Source organism: Accipiter gentilis, chromosome 16, assembly GCF_929443795.1.
Source record: "Accipiter gentilis chromosome 16, bAccGen1.1, whole genome shotgun sequence".
NCBI classification, from domain to species: domain Eukaryota; kingdom Metazoa; phylum Chordata; class Aves; order Accipitriformes; family Accipitridae; genus Astur; species Astur gentilis.
Window position 1 is genome coordinate 28,903,152 of NC_064895.1, and position 19,591 is coordinate 28,922,742.

General features: G+C 45.5%; 1 protein-coding gene across 9 annotated transcripts in view; it reads right to left on the reverse strand.

The window, feature by feature from the left end:
* The window catches only part of EXTL3 (exostosin like glycosyltransferase 3), a 159,897-nt gene that overhangs the window by 56,588 nt on the left and 83,718 nt on the right, over positions 1–19,591 (reverse strand). For 3 of the 9 annotated variants that reach the window (XR_007508354.1, XR_007508357.1, XR_007508356.1), the window contains one exon: positions 6,885–6,985. The exons of the other annotated variants lie outside the window; for them this stretch is intronic. The gene's annotated coding sequence lies outside the window, so the exon portion shown is untranslated. The remainder of the gene's footprint in view (positions 1–6,884; positions 6,986–19,591) is intronic. 9 annotated transcript variants of the gene reach the window in all.

Here is a 19,591-nt window from a genome sequence, read left to right on the forward strand (position 1 = left end):
CCCTTGGCACTGGACAACTCCTCCTGCTTCACCAGCTCAGAAGTTGCCTCTTGCCCAGGGTGGCTTTGCAGATGAAGAGTGAGCAGCCGCACCGACCAGTTCTCAACAATCCATCCCTGCATCTAAAACGCTCCTGATTCTCTTCAATGTCAGTCTTAAGAATCTCACTGATCTTGGCCAAAACCAGTCTCTGATACAGGGAGGTCATTCTAATATCAACCAGTGGAGGGCAACCACACACACACACAACTATCAGCTTCCTACTGCCTGATGCAGGGGGGGGAAAGCACTTTCTTCCCATTTCCAACTATCAGAAGAGTTTACTTTATCCTTCCCATTCTGCCTTATTTATGTCTGTGCCCTTCCCTGTGATGCTTAAACAGCATCCCCCAAATAGCAGAGTATATTCACCTGAAATTAGGCAAAAGAGAACCTACATTTCTCAGTTCACCCACTAAGCAGCAGTTCTGCTCTTGTCCCCATACATGAGAAGGGCCTGCCAGGCCACACAAGCAAACCATGCAGCAGAAAAGCAACACTTTTCCCCCTTGCATTTCACCATATAGCCACATGGACAAGATGACTGGAAGAGTTTCACCATCTTCTTTTTTCAGATATGAGACCTGAGCCATAACATGCTACCCAAATTATGCACCAAGAGAAAACAGCAGCTGCGATCTAGCAGGAACAGGTCAGCACCTGGTAGGTCTTCAGCAAACAAAATTCTTACCCAGGTAAGCAACACATGCAGGATATAAAGGAGAAGACAGGTGAAGGCTGTATGGATCCTATGCCACACAGATAAGCCATGGTGCTTTTAACTCACAGAAGGCAGCAGTGCATCCCCTCTGGATGGCAGCTTCTTTCATGCTATCTGGAAATGAAAGGCTAAAGCAAGCTACTATCTTCAGAGGCTTGACAAAACAGAAAGCCAAATCAAATAATGCTTTAGCGAGAGGTAATCCAATAGTTTCAGCTGAGCAATTGTTCGAACAGTCGCAGTGTTTTGGTACAAAGACAGGTTGAACATCAATAATTCTGAAGTCCAGACCAAGCAAATGTTAAGCAAATAGGAAACAAAACATTCCTTTTCCTTCACCACCCCGGCAAGCTCAGACCTTCTTCCACAGCCCAACCAAGCAAGCGTGTCTGTGCCCCAGCCAAACCACAGAGCGAGCAGAGCAGTGCTGCTCAGCGTGCTGCTGCGCTAACTTCCTCAGCTGAACCGATAACCCCCAAGCTTGTCAAGACAAGTTGGTTGCTGTACATGCCACTGACCAAAGGAGAATACATCAGTCGCAGCTGGTAATTTGGTCACTGGAAGCAAGGAAACTGCTTGTGAACTGGCTATAAATAGCAAAGGGACTGAGGATATTTTCTCTCTCTTGTATACGCCTGCCTGCCCTGCTTGCACAAACCCTTTGAAGCCTGTATCAGCCTGCTCTGATGCTCTCATGATTCAAAATAAGGAGGAGATGGAGGGGAAAGGGTCTGTTCAGGAGAGCTCAACTACCGTAACTTTTATACCTTCGAGCAGGATATCCTGCAAGTAATGCTGTTCCTCAGTACTTAGCTGGAAAATCCAGGGAAAGGCAGGTGTTTGTGGGAGAAGCACTGGGTGACTCAGCTCTTCACCCTCTCCTTTCTCCCTGTCAACATTTCAACAGCACAACATGCTGGTGTTACAGGGACGAAACACAGGGACTCGCTCAGTACCTGAAATGGAAAGCCAACAACCCAATCACCTCTGACTTTTACGGATACTCATTTCTTCATCATCATTATGTTCCATTGTAAAAGTCACTTTACAAATCTCAGCTACTCTGGGATGCTGAGTTTCATCATTGCCTGGGAAAATGTTGATAAACAATTACTAACGAAAAAAAAATAAAAAGAAAGAGGCAAACAGAAATCAGTGCTCCTGCTCTGGCCTCCAAAGGACCTTTCTGCACTCAAACCTGGTTCAGCCACAAGGGTTTTAGTTGGCACAATTTGCCTGTAGGTTGTGCACAGCACCTAGAGTACCATACCACAGCACTCCTTTGCTGCGTGCCAGTAAAACACTGTGGCTTTCCAGCCAGGGGTGGTTTTCAGTATCATTATCACTGGAAAGAGGGGCTCTGTGGTTTTGGTACGGGCTGCCCTGGCTCCAATGCTGCGCCAGTACACCTGCCTGTTCTCTGGCCCCAAGTCCAGCTGGTGTAATCCAGCCACTTTCATGCTTTTAAAACTTTCTCACCTTCCTGAACACAGCAGCCACATCCGACCTGCCTTGAGGGTTCAGTTCCTGGTTGTGCCAACTTCTGGCCCGTGGCTGGGGATTATGTGGTCGCTGGTAGCCAGCCGAGGCCACTGTTGGGTGGGTTACACCCTGGGCTAGCGAGTCCCAGCACCCAGGAGCATCCCCTTGTGCCTTGGTGACCAGGCTCCCAACCCTGAGCTGTGCATCTTGGAGCAGAGCTTGGCCTCAACAGCCCACAGCTGGGAAAGGATTGGGAATCCTGATGTTACACTAGTTCACAGCATTTAAAAACAAATAAATACCCATGAAACACATGGCAAGGGTTATTACTTCAGCATGTATAAAGGAGCCATTGAAGTGACAGGGAACTTCACTTCCCACTTTTTGAGGGGATAATACAAACCAGCAGAGCAGAAAGAAATCCAAAACATCATTTATCAAAGCAGCAACAGAATTTTCTGTCAAAGGAGAGATTTCACAACAAGGATGCTTTTGGCATGGGTGGATTCACGGCAAAACAATGAAGCAACGGGGATGATATATGATCATTTCTTTGCACACAGTGCTGAAAAGCTTTCAGAAGCTTTATAAAATTAGAGCTACTTATGTTTAACAGCTAAAATGAAAAGGTGGGGAGGGACTGCTTCCCCCATGCAGTTCTCTAGAAGCAGAGCTCATGATTGTACTCAGCAGAAAACATGCTACTCGTCGAGCACTCTCAGCACCTTCCCTCCCACTGAGCTGCAGGCACAGGGGAAGCTCAGGGATTTGCAGAATTGGGTCCTTGCTTTTGTTCCTCTCACCTCTCTCCCTCCCCACATACTCTCCACCCTCCCTTTGACAGACACAGATGGAAAGACTGATGATAACACACCAATTAGGTTATTTGAAGCCTTGCTACTAGCTACTCTAAATGCAGGCACATGAAGCAGCAGGATTCTGCTGGTGACATTTGGACCACAAATGAAGTCCCCAAGAGTAATAAACAATCAGGTAAAGAAATCTGGAAAGAAATTACCCAGCACACCTCGTCTTCTTGGCCCCCATGAGATCCATATAAAATGTGTTAATGCATCTGATTATGATCTAAATTATGTACAGAGGCTCATGCCAAGCACTCTATGAAGTTTCTTTATTGTTAAGTTGGAAGCTGTTTAAGAATGGTCCAGTCATCATGTTTCAAATTAGATTTGGGAAAAAACATTTTCCTACTTTATTGCTGGCTCAGAACACAGGTTTGTGGGAGAAGGTCGATACGTGGTTTTTCTCCGCTGAAGAAAGAGCAGAAGTGGTGACAGAACAAAAGAAGAGTCAATCTATTACCTGTCCCTGTATCATAACCTGAGCTGCGTGGATTTACTGTACACAGACATGTCAGAAAACGACTGCAGTTTCAGCTGGCTTTCTAGATATATTTTTTCCAAAAGGAAGGTATAAACACCAAGGTGTTCTCATGCACACAGTCCAGGGACAGTAAATCTTTGAAATAAAGGGTTTCTGAAAATTAAGAGTTTGATGAGAATGGCTTGCAAAACATCACGTGAGACTTTCACCATGCCTGTAAGGGCTAGCTGAGCGGTCGCTTACGCTGCCAACAAATCATTGTGTTGCTTGGAGGCAGGTAAGAAAGCTGTTTTTCTCCCCAGTATGCCGTACCAACATTGGAGCTTTTTAAAGAAAACAGATACACACCTCCCAGATATATATTCAATACATACAAGTTTGGGAGAGCACCCACAGTTTTACATGGCAAGCCTGACAACCTCACTTGTAGTTAAAACTCCGCCAACCCAACCTGTGTTCTATCTCCTGCTGGCATCTGACCGAGCCTTCACTGCACTGATCAGCATCTCCTTTCCACTGCATTGCTGGTTTCCCAAGTTAGAAGCAGAGCCAAGGTCACCTTGCTCAGAAGAGCTGTTTTTTTAAAGGTGGGTCCCTGCATATTAAAGGTCTTCCATCTATTACCTCTGCCCTTCCAAATACACAGCTGTAGCAAAAACTGCATTAATTTGGACTAAGCAGGGACCTATGGAAGAAAGCTAGCATATAATAGCTCTTACATACTTATTTTGCTCTATACATGCATATAAATACATACACATACATATATATATATATGCGCCAGATACCCGTCTCCACCTCCTCTCAAGGTTCACAGCTCATTTTTGGTATAGCGCTTAATACTTCATACTCATCACTATAGTGTCCAGCATAACAGGCATTTTTAAGGTATCAACCACACCCAACCACTCTGGTATGTCAAGATGGTCATTTGATATGCACAACAACTGTTGGACACATTTAATATTGCTCCACAGAATGACATTAGAAGTTAAGCATTACAAATCCAAATTACAAATGTGTGTGCTAGAGCCCACATTCGAGCAGCTTCGCTTCCACCTCAAAACACCTCGAGTCGGGCAGCAAGGAAAACAAAACGCAGAGATTGATGCAGATGTTAAGCCTAAGTGTTGAAGTGCGGTGTCCTTGGCCTATCTTTTAGCATTCGTTCCTGAAAACATCAACTAGGCAACAAGGCAACTATGCCAGTGACCAACACTCCTGCCAGCAGTGAAATTCAGCACAGACATAAGGACTGAACTCAGAAGTTAGCTAGCACATGTAAAACTTAGCCTGAGCCAGACCTTGTTATCCACAGATCTGCAGGAAATCAGGGATCAGAACTACCATTTCTAGCCACCACGGTAATGTAGCGGTTTAAACACCAAAAAATGCTTTAATGTAGGATCACAGGCTGGATCCCAGCCAGCCAACAGCACTACTTTAAAAGGCAATATTTATCTCTACAGAACACTTACTAAACAACATGCTAGGTGCTTGAAAATAAAGCCTTTGCTAAACAACCAAATTTTAACCTGAAATTCTGCACGTTGGCATTCTCTTCTGCTGCAGGTAAGACCGATTCCCTTACACAGCATGCTTATTTCTCTCTTTCTCTTTTTAAGAAAAAAAAAAAAAAAGAAAATAAAAAGAAAAAAAAATCTCTTTCAGTTTAACTTTGAGGCAAGATGGAAGACCACAGCCTGGCCTCAAAGACATGAGATCTTTTGAACTCAAAGTCAGCAGGCTCTCACAGGAGCTGAGCTTGAGGGCTGCTCTGGAATAAATCAAAAAGGATTTACTCTTTCACTTGAACAAGGCAGAAAAAAACCACCTAGATGTACAGATATGTCATTGGGGGTGGGGAGACAGCTAACAGGTTTAAAAAAAAAACCCAAAACCGGCAACTTGGAAGAGTGCCATTATGGCTTGATTACCACAATCCCATAAGCTAAACACTAGCCTGCATGGTTGGATTTCCTGGAGGAAATCACCATCACAGTTGCTAAGTCTGCTGGAAACGGTTCAACCCAAGTATATATGGAGCAGATGCTCCAAACATGACACATGAGGACACGGCGCTCCAGGAGAAATCTTCTGACAGCAAGTCAAAACAGGGGCTCGAACTGGTCATGTGTCATTAGAGATGCAGCTGTGAATTTTTCACAGATTAGTAGAGTTCAAGGCCAAAAGGAACCCTAAGAGTACCTAGCCTGCTTCTTGCTGTATCACGGGCAATTACATTTCATGCAAGTTTTCCTAAGAGCAGGAGTTAGATCTAGCAGCCAAATCCCAATTTGAATAACTGTGGTGGCTCCCAGTAACAACCCATGTGCTACTTCTACTCAAAAACTCAGGCTGCCAGAGTAGCTTTGCATAGGATGCAACTGTCTTTTGGTGCCTTTGTGTCCCTCTGCCAGAAAACACTGCTCCCTGGCAAAGGCAGAAGGGACTCCATACTCCAGCCACTTTGCTTCACACTTGACACCTTTGCTCAAGCCCAAATCCATCAGCAGTTTTGACAATACTCAGGAGTTTGCCTGAAGGAGCTCAGCACAGGGCACAAAATCTTATCCTCTGGCTTCATTACAGGAGTGAGAGGAAAACTGGAGAATGAGGAATGCGCTGCTGGCAGCAATCTCTAGCCTCTGCAGTGAGATCGCCTATGGTTCCCAGTCAGCCACACACCGCCGCAATAGCTGCGCATCAGCACCCATGGGCTAATCCTTACACGGTGAACCTACCTTGGTTACAAAGTGTTTTAGGCCAAGAATCTGCCCCACAAATGATGCTAAAGAAGAAAAATTTTCAGATCACGCACGCAGTTTCAGAGCCCAACTCCCCCAACTGAGCTGTGTGCAGGGATTTGGCTCCCGAGGCATCCAGACACTGAGCCGGCAAGCTCAGACCATTAGTGACATTCAAGACTGCTTTTAAAATCAGAATTTAAACTGCTGAAATGAGAATATTGTGAAATGCCACTTCTTTGCCTGCAGCTCTGCCAACTGAATTTGGCTAAAACTTTCAGCAAATAATAGATGAGAAAATAGAAATTGATGGCCAAAAAAATATGTAAGAGGTTTGATTAAGACTCCATGGGTGACACTGGTACTGGTGCTGCCCAACTTTACAAACTTGCCCATTTCACCGTTACTTTAACTTGACTATGGGGAGAAGAAAGAGTGCTGCTAAGACTGCAGAGATGTTTTGGTAGGCTGTGTTAAAATACAGCAAGGGAAGAGCAATCTAATGCCAGGCATGGAGCAGACTAACGCTGCAGTGCTCGTTGGTGCTTTACCTTCTGTACCTTGGCTCCTTGGCTCAGACCTGTCCTGCATCACACAGACTCCTTCACTACCTTTCTTCTTTCTCCCAGCATTGATCTCAAGGGTTCTTCTCCTGTTTAATATAAAAACGCAAACACAACCACATATACTTAAGAAACATATTACTCATCACCTAGAGGCACTGTGCAAGAGACGCTGCCTATTAGCACATTGGCTAAGAACACTGCTTCCAGACCATCTCCAAACAGATGAGAGATTCATGACATAGTCGGTCGTAAGCCTGAAAGCTGCCATGGGCTTGACAATCTGGGCTGCTAGGGAGTCCTGGAGACTGGAGGACAGCTACTGAGGAGATAGGCACAGGATTAGGCCCAAGGCAAAGGACACCTCCTTGGGTGCTACGATGCCTAGAGCAATGATGCACATCCTTGGCTCCTGCATATTCCTCAGCACAGCAGAGACTCACGAAGGGAGTGCAGGGCATCCGTAAGAAAAAGCAAACCGGCCAAAATTCCCCAAGCAAAGTTCTGAGGACCTGGACTCCTGGCCCGAGCGCCTTCCATTGCAGGAACACCAGGAAAATGAACTCCGAGCCTCCCGTACCTGAATTTGATACTTTGGCTTATAAGGGCAGTATGCACACTTACAGGGACAGCCAGGTCCGGAAGAAAGACGTGAGATATGCTCTTGGTTGTCAGCCCTGCCACTGACTTGCTGAGTTACCTTCACTCCACCAAACCCTGGCCCACTACCTGAAGGCAGGGATAAGGATACTTTGCTTTGTAAGAGCCAGTAAAACCTACAGCAGCAGAACTGAAGGGGTAAATGATCAGCACACTTCACAAACATTGTTGCTGACACCTCTCTCTAAACGAGACAACCTGGAGAAGTGATATTTCAAATCCTTTGCTGCTAAATGGAATGAGATGTGGGTCACCAGCTCTGCGCTCCATCAGCTAAAAGCCAGCTTGCAGACGTTCTCTGTTCCCTTCACAGAAAACATTTCCACTGCAACACCTGGCAACCGATAGCTCTCAAGTCGCATGCACTTGAGCATTTCCCACAAAAAAAAAACCAAAAACCAACAACAACAAAAAGCCAGGTTGTTCCATAAGCACAAAGGTCAAAGCCATCCACTCTGCAAGCCATCCAGTCTGACATGTTGCATGACATATCATGAGCTCCACCCACCAGTTCCAGCCTCAAACCCAGTAACTCACAATGATTTTTCATCCAGCTTTTTCCCTAGCTCAAATCCTCCCTCAGACACGCTTCTGCTGTGAACAGCTGTCTGATCTCAGCAGCTAAACACATAGAAAACTGAAACAAAATAAAATACCTTTTGCTAACCAAAGTTCAAGGCTTCAGGACTATAAATCAGCGGGTGATGCCTTTGCTATAGATGGCATTTGCTTTTGTTTCAGAACAAAAAGTGCTGCACATCAGGGCCATCCACATCCTGCCTTCACCCTCCTACACAGCCTTTCGGACAGTCACAGTTTTGGCGGCCAGTACAAGCGGAGCGTCCCAAGCGTCCCTCTTCCCACTCTTACTAACGCGTTCCATACTTGCAGCCTTTCCCACAGTCCCAGCTCCACCATCACTCCTGGCAGGAGGCTGGTGCTGGGCTCTGGTGATGAGACTCTGGAAGCTGCTTATAAAGGCTGCCTCCATCCTTTTCACTTTGGCTAGCAAAATGCTTCCCAAGTGCCTACATCTCTGGGCTACAAAGAAGTAAAATGCATCATGAACATAGCTCTTCTCTCTCTTGGCAGGCTGCAGGACATGGCACATTTCCATCTGCACAAGGCTCCAAGATGTTTGCAGAAATAGGAACCAACTGCCACGACCCCTCTAGCCCTCGCTCTTCCCTGGACTGCAAAACTCTTTCCAGAGCTCTCTAGAAATGACGAGTAAAGATGTTACTCAAGAGCCACAGCTGATGATTTCATTTCAACATGCCCTACAAAATGCACGCTTCAACACTCACTCACACTACGCGAACCCAGCATCTGTACGCAACCCTCGCTGGCTGTTTAAGATCTGGAAATGTTTTATCACAAGCTTTGAATGCGTACAGTTTACAACATAAAAATCCACACTGGTTAAATTATTTTTTTCAAAGTCACAAATCATTCTGGGTCCCTGAAACTCTGAACACCTGGGGCAAAGGACTCAAGGAATCAGAGCACCTGGAAATGTGATGCCCAAATTCACATCAGCCAAATGAACCACTCTCCCAAGAGCTTAGGGGTTTTTTTAAAAGCGTAATTCTAATGTAAGCTCTGAAAAACATTAGGGTGCTCATGGGTTATATGCTACTTTACAATAAAAGCAAAGCCCCTTCTCTAATAAACGCTGTGTAACTTATATAATGTAAAAATTACAGCATATATTAATGACAGTGATTAAAATACAATATTAACAGCAATAATAGTACACTAGCACAGGTTCACCCGAAAAGAAAGGCAGTTTCTCCCTACTCCCCATCAGAGAAGCAGAGGCAAGTAGCTGTTATGACTTAATTTTATTTTTTATTAGTTTTTACAAGCAAGCTATGCTAAAAAGGTTGCACCAGTAATTTAAACTGCAGTTGTCAGCAGAAGTGAAGGACATTGTGGGATACATTTTATTCTAGCTCTTTTATTGCTTGGCTCCTTGGAGTGATTCAAGCAGCTTAAGGATTTTAGGGGTACTGTCACAACAATATCTGGCCCTTAGCAAGCTGCCATTTAAAAAAAAAAACAAAAAAAAAAACAACAAAAAACAAACGCCAAAAAACCCCAGCCTTTAAAGAACTGGCTGGACCAGCAGAAGCTGTTCAAGAGTCAACAACTGCTGATTGCTACCAAATTGTTCCCTCACAGGGACATGCACTTTCTCTGATGTTATTCTCGCTTGACAGAATGGGAGGTGGCTCTGTAATACGTGGTAAATGCTGATTTTTGCAGCTCTGCCAAAACACACGCACGTATACATACATGCATCGTGACTCTCTCCGCCATCGGTGGGAGCCAGCAGCACTCTGGCACGCATCTGCTGCGACATGGCAGGCAACATGCTGCTTCACGTCCCTTGGGCTAAAATCAAGCATGGTAGCATGCAATGGGCTCTCCATGGGATGGAATCTGGACGGACAGCACGCACTGTAATTAGGCATTGAAGGAGACCTTGAGCTAATTTGCTTCTAAACAAGCCTCATCCCTACACGCAAAAATTAGCTCCTCTGTAACGTGTGCTGTGATTGAAACGTGGCTCACCGAGGTGCTCCTGCCACACGCAAGGGACCCAGCAGAAGGTGGCTGGGGTGGTCGCCTCCTCCAGACCTGGTCCCAGGAAATGGAGAGGAGACACCAGATATCCCTGGGGCATTTATTTCACCATGACCAGTGCTGCCCCATTAATCAAAGGCAGGTAATGACGCTTCCCTGTTGTGCCAGCCCCTGAAGGGGATAAGCAGGGGACTGGAGCACAACATGGCTGGCGCAGATCCAACCCAGGAAAGCATCAAACAGTGCTGGCAAAAGGAGAAAAGTTTTGAAGATCCCCAAGACAGCAGGTGTCTACTTTCTGTTCGAGCACCACCCCAGGGTTCTGCAGGACTCTCTACAGTCCATCAAAAAGCAATTTAATTTGCATCAGCTGTGCCTTGAACTTGCACTCAGAGACCACCCCAACCACTTCTCCCCACTAGACTAAGCTGATAAGAGATGCAGGTCTTCATCCAGCTGCCCCAAACACCATGGGGCTGGAGGGTAGACAACATCCACTGCCAAGATATCTGCTGGCTGCTTGCCCAGCAGAGGACTTGCTTCCAGATCCAACTATCAAAACTAACCTGGAAAAAGGGCAGAGCACATTACTTTGTGGGAGGGCAGAACGAACCGGGGCATTCTTGGTCAAAGCAGTGCGTTACTTTGGGCACCAGACTAATCGTATGACTCAACCCAAGTCCTGCTTCCCCATCGCTCCACAGGGTGCTGAGCGATCCCAAGGTCCTTAAGTGCTACCCACACACCAGCAAGCCATGAAAGATGTGGGCCACATTACCTCTCCCCTTGGAGTGCTTGCAGCTGGGAGGGGGAGGCTCCCAAGGGTGACGAACCTCAGCTGGAAGGGCATTCAGAGCCACGTTTTCATCTAAATCACGGAGCCTGATTCAGCACGGAGGTAAAACGCAGCTGAACCCGGGTCACTCCGTGCTTGGGGCACACACAGCCTCGCTGCCTGTAGATCTCTGTTAGACCACTGAGTTGCAGCAAGAGCCCAACCTACGTCACCCAAGGCGTAAGGCAGCGTTATCTGGTACCTTAAAAGTGCCTCTACTGCAAAGGTGAGGTTTCCTGCAGGAACCGATGCTCTAAAGATAATTTGTTCTACCTGTAGAAACAGAAGCCTTAGAACAGCATTAACAACCCCAAGTTATTCCTGCACCAACAGTCTCAGTAACTCCGCCGCTGTCACCTCGGAGATAAAACCACCAAACACCATGATCCCAACCTCAGCTGAGATGATAGAATCATCGAATAGTTTGGGTTGGAAGGGACCTTTGAAGATTATCTAGTTCAACCACCCTGCCGTGAGCAGGACCGTCCTTCACTAGATCAGGCTGCTCAAAACTTTGTCCAAACTAATTTTGAACACTTCCAGGGATGGCACATCCGCAGCTTCTCTGGGCAACCTGCTCCAGTGCCTCACCACCCTCACTGTAAAAAAATGTCTTATGTCCAATCTACACCTACCCATTTTCAGTTTAAAACCATTGCCCCTTGGTCCTGTCACTGCAGGCCTTGTTAAAAAGTCCTTCACTTTCTTACAAGCCCTCTTTATATTTTGAAAGGCTGCAATAAGGTCTGTCCGGAGCCTTCTCTTCTCCAGGCTGAACAACCCCAACTCTCTCAGCCTGTCCTCATAGCAGAGGTGTTCCAGCCCTCAGATCATCTTTGTGTCCCTCCTCTGGACCCGCTCCAACAGGTCCATGTCTGTCCTGTGCTGAGGACCCCAGAGCTGGACGCAGGACTCCAGGTGGGGTCTCACCCGATCGGAGCAGAGGGGCACAATACCCTCCCTCGACCTGCTGGCCACGCTGTTTGGGATGCAGCCCAGGACATGGCTGGCTTTCTGGGCTGCGAGCGCACATTGCTGGCTTATGTCCATCTTTTCATCCACCAGTCCCCCCAGATCCTTCTCCTCGGGGCTGCTCTCGATTCACTCATCCCCCAGCCCGTGTTGATACCAGGGGTTGCCCTGACCCACGTGCAGGACCTCGCACTTGGCCTTGTTTGAACCTCAGGAGGTTCACATAGGGCCACTCCTCGAGCCTGTCAAGGTCCCTCTGGACAGCATCCCTTCCCTCTAGTTTATCAGATGACAGATGATGCTACATGGTAAGTATTGGAGAATGGGTCATTCTCAACTGCCCACTTGCTGTGGGTCCCTCCCTGTCCTCCTCGGGCCACGTGGACGCTGTGCTAGGAGAGCTCCACCTTTGCCAGAGCAAGAGCTAAAGACACCTCTGTGCCAGACAACCATGCCTTAAGAGTCTGTGAAGACAAGCAAAATTTACTTTGCAAAGTATGATTATTTTTTTTAAGCAGAGGGATAGCTCTTGTAGCTGGACTTTGAGATTTTTAAGTTTGGGAGCTTTTTTTAAAATGTATTCAAAAAAAGTTTTTGAGGTCACCTTTGATGCAAAGAGTCATGTAAAAGGAGGAGGCTGTCAGATGGTCTCTCAGCAAGGGAGTATCTGTTCCCTGGGCATGGACTCAGAGCCTTGTGAACTCCCTATGCCATCTGCATATTACATGTTTGTACTCCAAGCCCCATGGACACTACTTTGATGTGTTACCATTTGGTGAGCTGGAGCTCCCAAAGGTCTCTCGAGATCACAGAAATCTGTGTGGCATGATGTATTTATTGGATAAGGATCCCTCCATCCTTTAAAACAGAAGTTTGTTGTTGCCGTCTTTTTTTAAAGAACATGTAAATTACATTTTTTTCACGTCACCCGTGTCTTTTCATCCTTGGTTATTCTGCTAAGCAAACGGGGCTGCATTTGGCACAGATGGAGCAGAATGGTGCACACGCTGCAGAGACGACGTTTAGCGGCATCTGCCGTGCACCCCACCATCAACCTTTAACTGTGTGCCTCACCGCTACTGTCCACAGGACAAAAGCAAGTGACAGATGTCTGCTGCAGAGAGCCTCAACAAGCCTGTGTGCATGTAAGAATCACTTTGAAAAGTAAAAAGGAAGCTTTGCCCTAAGCAACCACACTAAGTCATCAAGATCACCACCAAATGCTGGAGACAGGAGAAGACCAGCATGGGGACTGCTGGAATACATAAAGTAGGGATTAAACCTGTCCTTATTGTCTCAGCAAAGATCGGTGCGATTATGATAACACAAATGTTAATACTGTACTGTTTACAACAGGCAGGGTCAGTGCCTTGCATCTCTGGGATGCAGGGCTGGAGGAAGGCAGCAAGAATACGGGCTCAAGGCAGAGCGGGGCATGACTGTTGCAGAGAGCAGCTATGGAGAGATGCCCAGGAAGAATCCTCTACTCCTAGAGGAGTCCAGCCCTGCTCTTAAACACATGGTCTCCTCCTGGCCTCTCCAGCTCACTGCTCCAACATAAACAAGAAAGATCTACATCCTCCTGGAAATTAAAAACAGCATCTCGGATATGTACACAGACGAGCTTTCCTTCTCCCCAGCAGGAAACAGCAATGGAGATTTTGCAGCCCCAGGTGGCCTGGAGCAATCCACATTAATGGGGGCTGGGGAAGGCCAAGAGCAAAACACACAGTGCTAAATGGCATCCTGGGATATTTAACTATCTCAGTTTTCTTTTCTGACCTTCTCTCTTCACTATCCAGATAAATTTGTCCATTTTCTTTTGCTCATCCTTGCAGTGTCCACTGAAAAGCTTTTTCCTTTACCCCTTGGTCACAAAAACATCACAATTTGTTTTCATCTCACCCTTTCCTGACAATTATGTCCACTTGCTTCCCTATTTTTCTCTTATTTCAAGGCTCTCATCCAGGCTGGGTTTTTTATTTCCCTCATCTGCCAGTACCATCATTATTTTTCACATTATCAGGCATGCTATTGCGTATCTAAAATTTGCTTTCAGTATGGTTATTTAAGGTTATTTTCCTGCACTAAGGTAGACAAACACTGCAACCTAATACAGAAATATGCCTGTGGAAATCATTCCCAGCACGCAATGCTCTAACCCAATCTGAGCATGATCAAGACATGGTGCAACGCGAGCTCAGAACTGCAGCTCCGGTGGGCCATCCATCCATGGCAAAGGCACGGGAGGCTGCAATCTGGTCCGCTGTGCGCACACGTGCTGGCATCTCTCCAAGGGTCTCTCCAGCAAAGCTGCTGAGCTGATCACGGTTGGGATGGAGACATTATGCAAGGTCAGGCAGAAGGCACTTCTGGCACCTGCATACCTGCAGTACTGAGTGCCATTAAGGAGATGCCAAAGTCCAGCAGAAGTTTAGACAATACAAAATGTTAAATAGAGCTCTTTGATATTTAAGAGCAGAAAGTTTCCCAGGCTAATGCAGGCAACATGTCACATAAAACTGGCAACATAACCATCTGGGTCCATTAACTGCACTTACTCTATAGCATTTGCTGTCTGAATTGTTTATGCCTCGTTTGAGCACAGAGGCTACCCAGCAGATTAATACTCTGGAAAAGAACATGTAAAACAGAGCTAGAAATGAAGGACTGTTTGGGGTGTCTGTTGTTACGCCAGAGTTACAGTGCAGACTGCAGGGGGATAAGGCAGGAGGGGTCTATGGGGGGGAAAAAAGCACAGAAGAAAACCCCAGAGCGGCCCTATCTAGCTTCTACTTCAGCAAACAAAATCATACCAACAGTGAAATTAAAACCTGTTGTTGCAGAGCAGAGAGAAAGTCAAAGATTTTATGATCCCACTGCAAGAAACGAATTTTAAAAGGTTTATGAAGAATTGGGATAAACTGTTACGTTTCTTCTGCAAATGTGAACAAAACCAACTGATTTCCCAGAAACAAACTGGGAAATTATTCCCGCCCTCCCCAAGTCAAGTCCAAGCCTGCTAGCAAAGGATTAGTTTCTACTGCCTTCTCCTTACCCTTTACCTTCAAAGACTATACCAGTCTGGGTTCAGACTCACAGTCCAAAGTCAAACAGGTTAGAGATGCCCTAAAAGCTACTGCCTGCCTGCTGACTCACCGGAAGGGAAAGGGATTTAAGCTAAACATTTACCTTACAGCTGACTAGGAGCTTGCCAACACACAATGCAGGGTGTACCTCATGCTGGAGATGCTCAACTGAAAGGTCTGCGTCCCCCCAGCCACCTACTCCAGAAGCCACAATTTCCCTTTCACGTCCTCTTGCAGGAGACACAACTCTTGACCATGAACCTTTAGATGACCAAGTGACTATCTAAATCCCAAGCGGACAAGGATGTCCTTTAAAAATCCCTAAATTCCCTCAGCAAGCTCAAGTCTGCCAATCAAGCTGATATGATGATACACAGAGAGGGCTTTGCACAGAGAGGGAGGGGTTTGGCATAAGAAAAAGAGTAATGCACAAGGATGTTCAATGCAAAAATGAGGTTGGATAAGGAAAATGGGACATTTACTGTGGCACTGTTACTCCTAGCATTTATCAATAAGGAATAACAAGACAAGACAGTATTAGGACTTACTGGGGGGAGGGGGGGGAGATGTTAGAAATATAAGAAAGTAAGGGGTTAGCTAAGTAAAAAAACTTAGCTAACTAAGAAAAAGCTTTCATAAGGAAGCCACTTTGCACATGCTTCTCAGGCCTAAGACATTCAGTGATAGAAACTGGACCTTCAAATTAAGGTCCTCTGTGGCTGGCTTGTCCTCTTTACCTGAAGTCATAGCCCACTGTTAGGAATATTACAAATCCCTTTCACATTAAACCAGTTGGGTGGCACAAAGATTTAGCATGAAGCAGAGGGATATTCAGCAGTGGCAAATGAGCTGCTTCAAAGAAGAGCAAGAGGCACATTAGAGTCTGTTTCAGCAAAAAAGTCCTTCCCTCTTCCACAGGCAGATAAAGCGCATAGAAATAGCAATGATTCCCTTTCAGAAAATTGTTCTAAGCTTCCAGTCCACTGCTGAAATTCATTCAAACGGAAGCAGTCCAGGCAAGAACTTGCAGCATTTTACTGTGCAAGACCACCCTCTGCTTCACAATTTTGCTTTCACAGAAAAAATGATGCTATGGGATTTTGCCTTCAAGAAAGGGAATGGAAACTCCCTTCACTCAACGCCACCAAAATGGTGTCACTGCACAAAACTGTGCTGGCATGAGGTGTTCAGAAACTGCCTCCTGACATGGTCTCAATTTTCTGACAGACACTGGACTGATAAGTACCATAGATTAGTTTGTGACCATGCCATGGACTTTCTGCACAAGCAGAAGAGCCTCACCCTCTCTGTATCTCAGCATTCCCATATGTAAAGCAAAAGTACTGGTTATGTGTCTCCCAGTAAACCTAGTTACCTGCTTTCAGTTACAGTACAACTTCCAATGATGCATCCAAGCTTGATCCAAAGAGGTAGTGAATCCATCCCTTCCTGGTAAGTTGCTCCAACAATTAATCGCAGGTCATGTCTACCTTCTAACATCGCCTTCCAAACAGCTGGTACTTCTCACAACCTCTTCAACAGACTTGGCAGCAGCCAGCACCCTCTCCCCGCAAAAGGGAGTTGTGTTTCAGTCTCTCTTAATCCAACACACACAGTGGGAGATTTAAAAAGTTCAAGTCTAGATATTTTCTCCCTGCTCCAAATACTGCCCTGCTGCTCCTTCTACATGTTCTCTAGCTTTTCCCATGTCTATTTTAAAATACAGATATCAGAGCTAAATAAGTTATTCCACCAGTATTTTCATAAATGCAGTTTTTGGAAATAAAAACATCCTTTGTTTCTATTTCCCAGTTCACATGTCCATAGATGGCATTAAACACTTTTTACTGCACTACTGCTCTGGGAATTCAAGTAGACTTGGCTGCTTAGTACAACCACAGTACCTTTTCACAGTGACTGTTTCTCCAGGGCAGAGCCCTCTTCATCAGGCATGGCCCAACGCTGCTTCATTCCCCACATCCAACTTTGTCGTCGTGGGTCATTTCACATATGATTTGTGGGACTGCAGTTTACAAGTCATCTGGATTACTCCAGTCATTTATCATATTCTCGTAACGATTTATTACTCGATCAGTTTTGTGAAGTCCACAGATTTTATCAGCAACAACTCTGTACTTGATGAAAATCAGAAGAACAGCAAGGATGCAGCTATTCCTAAGAACTCCCATGATCACATTTACAGTGCTACAGCTTTATCACAGCCTTTACATGACTTATTTCCTACACTGATGAAAAAAAAGAGCAGAGACATGGACTTACAGTATCTTCATGACAGCTTTGACTCTAGTCACACAAAACTGAATTTGTTGAGCAGTGTTTTACCACGAGCTCACAGAGAACCCACTCATAACTACAAGCACAAGGTATTACATTCAATTTCTTTTCACCACAGACAAGAGAAAATTGATTAAGCAGAAGACGACATCCTTAGTAGATAAGCAGACTTATTTTCTATCTATCAAACCAAAATAACTTGAAAAACTGGCAAATCTAAGTATTTTCCCAGGAGTTAAGACAAATACATCCTTCAATGACTCTCACACTTTTCTCCTGCCATCTGGTACTCCTGCAGGCCTTTGTCACCACAGGAATGATGCTTGGTGCTACCACCAATGATGCTTGGTTCTGTAATTTTAACATGTGCAAAAGCTTTATTAGAAGGTCATTAAAGTCCAGAGGCTCTTAGGGCAACTTTGATTCTACCTACTCCGAGTGTTGCATTTTGACATAGGCTCCATCTTTAAGTCCAGTAGGTTGTTTGCTGGTTTGTTGTGTTACAGAAGAATATCTCATGCACTTACTAATTCCTGGGCAAATTGAGCAGAGATGAGATGACTGTGTCTTACCTTATTTCATTTGGTCACAACCACTTCTACCAAAATAAAAAAAAAAAGGAAAAAAAAAAAAAAGAGAAGGGTCATTACCCTCACTGCCTTCCACGACGCTCCAAGCCAAGAGGCCAACGCACCAGCTGCAGGAGTACAGAGCAGCTGCAGGACTTCAGGTCCCTTTTCATCAAAACTGCAGATTATTTTGAAGAAGGCGGCATGATGTATCAGTGTAACTTGTAAAGCCTGATCCAAAATGTCCCTTAGGGGATTTTCTGCTCCACTGGGCCTCCATTTCCACAGGGTCACAGCAATTTGCCTCTCTGCTTCCCACAGGCACTGACTGCCACCAGGGTAGAGGTGGGTACTGGAGCATCTATGTCCCACGCTCTGCATCTCACTGATGCTCTGCCCAACACCTCAGGGTGTGAAACACTGCCCTTAGCCCCCTTCTAGCCTAGTTTCTTACAGGAATAAGAGTTGTACAACTGTGTTTTCTTATACCTCTTCTAAAAATCTTCTGAAGCAGTTTCAAAACAAGTCTGGCCCAGAATCAAGCTCTGAAGACATGAAGATTGTCCTTCCCTAAGGACAATAGGCTCAGAAGCAGGGAGGGACTAGGACCAATGGCTTCTGCTAATGTGGGGATGCCTCAGACCTCGCTGTATCTATATGGAGATATATTTTACCATCTTCACCAACATACAGCTATATATGGATATGTGTTTTCATATACAGCCAAACACACAGAGGACCGGTCCCACTGAATCCTGCTAAGCCAGCAAAACTAGATCTAGGGTCTCCAAAAACATAAACTGCTCTGAAAACAGTATTTCTGAGGAGATTGTTTCCAGCAGCTCCCCCAAAATCACATACTGTGTGACAACAGCAAGGAGAGGATCCAACTTGAGGGCGGTATTCTGTGACAATTAAGCAACACAGCTTTTCTCCCTCCTCCTCCAGTGCCCTGCCCCGATCCCCCGCACATTTCTAAATTGGCTCAACTTTGGTGGATTTTTACAGGAACTACAAAAGTGACATCTGCCAAACATCAAATCATTGCTTCCAAGTGCGGGAGGCAAAGGAACTTTAAAGGGGAATGGTCACTGTGCTTTTATTTTTATTCTTTTAACTGTAAAAGTCCATATTTTCTGTCTCATTCTCCAAAACAGCTGAACTGTTTTCATTACAGTCTTCCCAAAAAGCACATCTCTCGCAGACAATTAGGTGGAAAGCTCTAGCTGAAATCAAGTTTGACAAAATACCAGCAACTGAAAATAGGGTTTTCAAACACAGAAAGTCTGGCAAACTTTTAGTAACGGGTGTTAGCATCATCCTCAGCTGCACTGAAAAGTGAAAATCTGGTTGAACTCCACATAAGGTTTTTAGACCACCAAACACCAGGGGCCCGAGTTAGCTAGCTGGTGTCTCTAGAATCTCTCTAAAGTGTGAGGAAGACAGAGAGAGAAGCAGATACATTACTCCCAAGGGCAGTTCAGGACACCTTTGCCAGGCCCTTGCTCAGAAATCGCTCCTCTCTCTCAGCCACTCACCTGGATCAGCAACATGTGTAGGAGCTGCAAGCCAGGAGTCCTCACCTCCCTTCAAACATCACTTGTGGCAAAATAAGCATAATAAAAGCACAACCCCTCTATCAGTGTAACTTAACTCTATTCAAAATACAATAATCACACCTGAAGT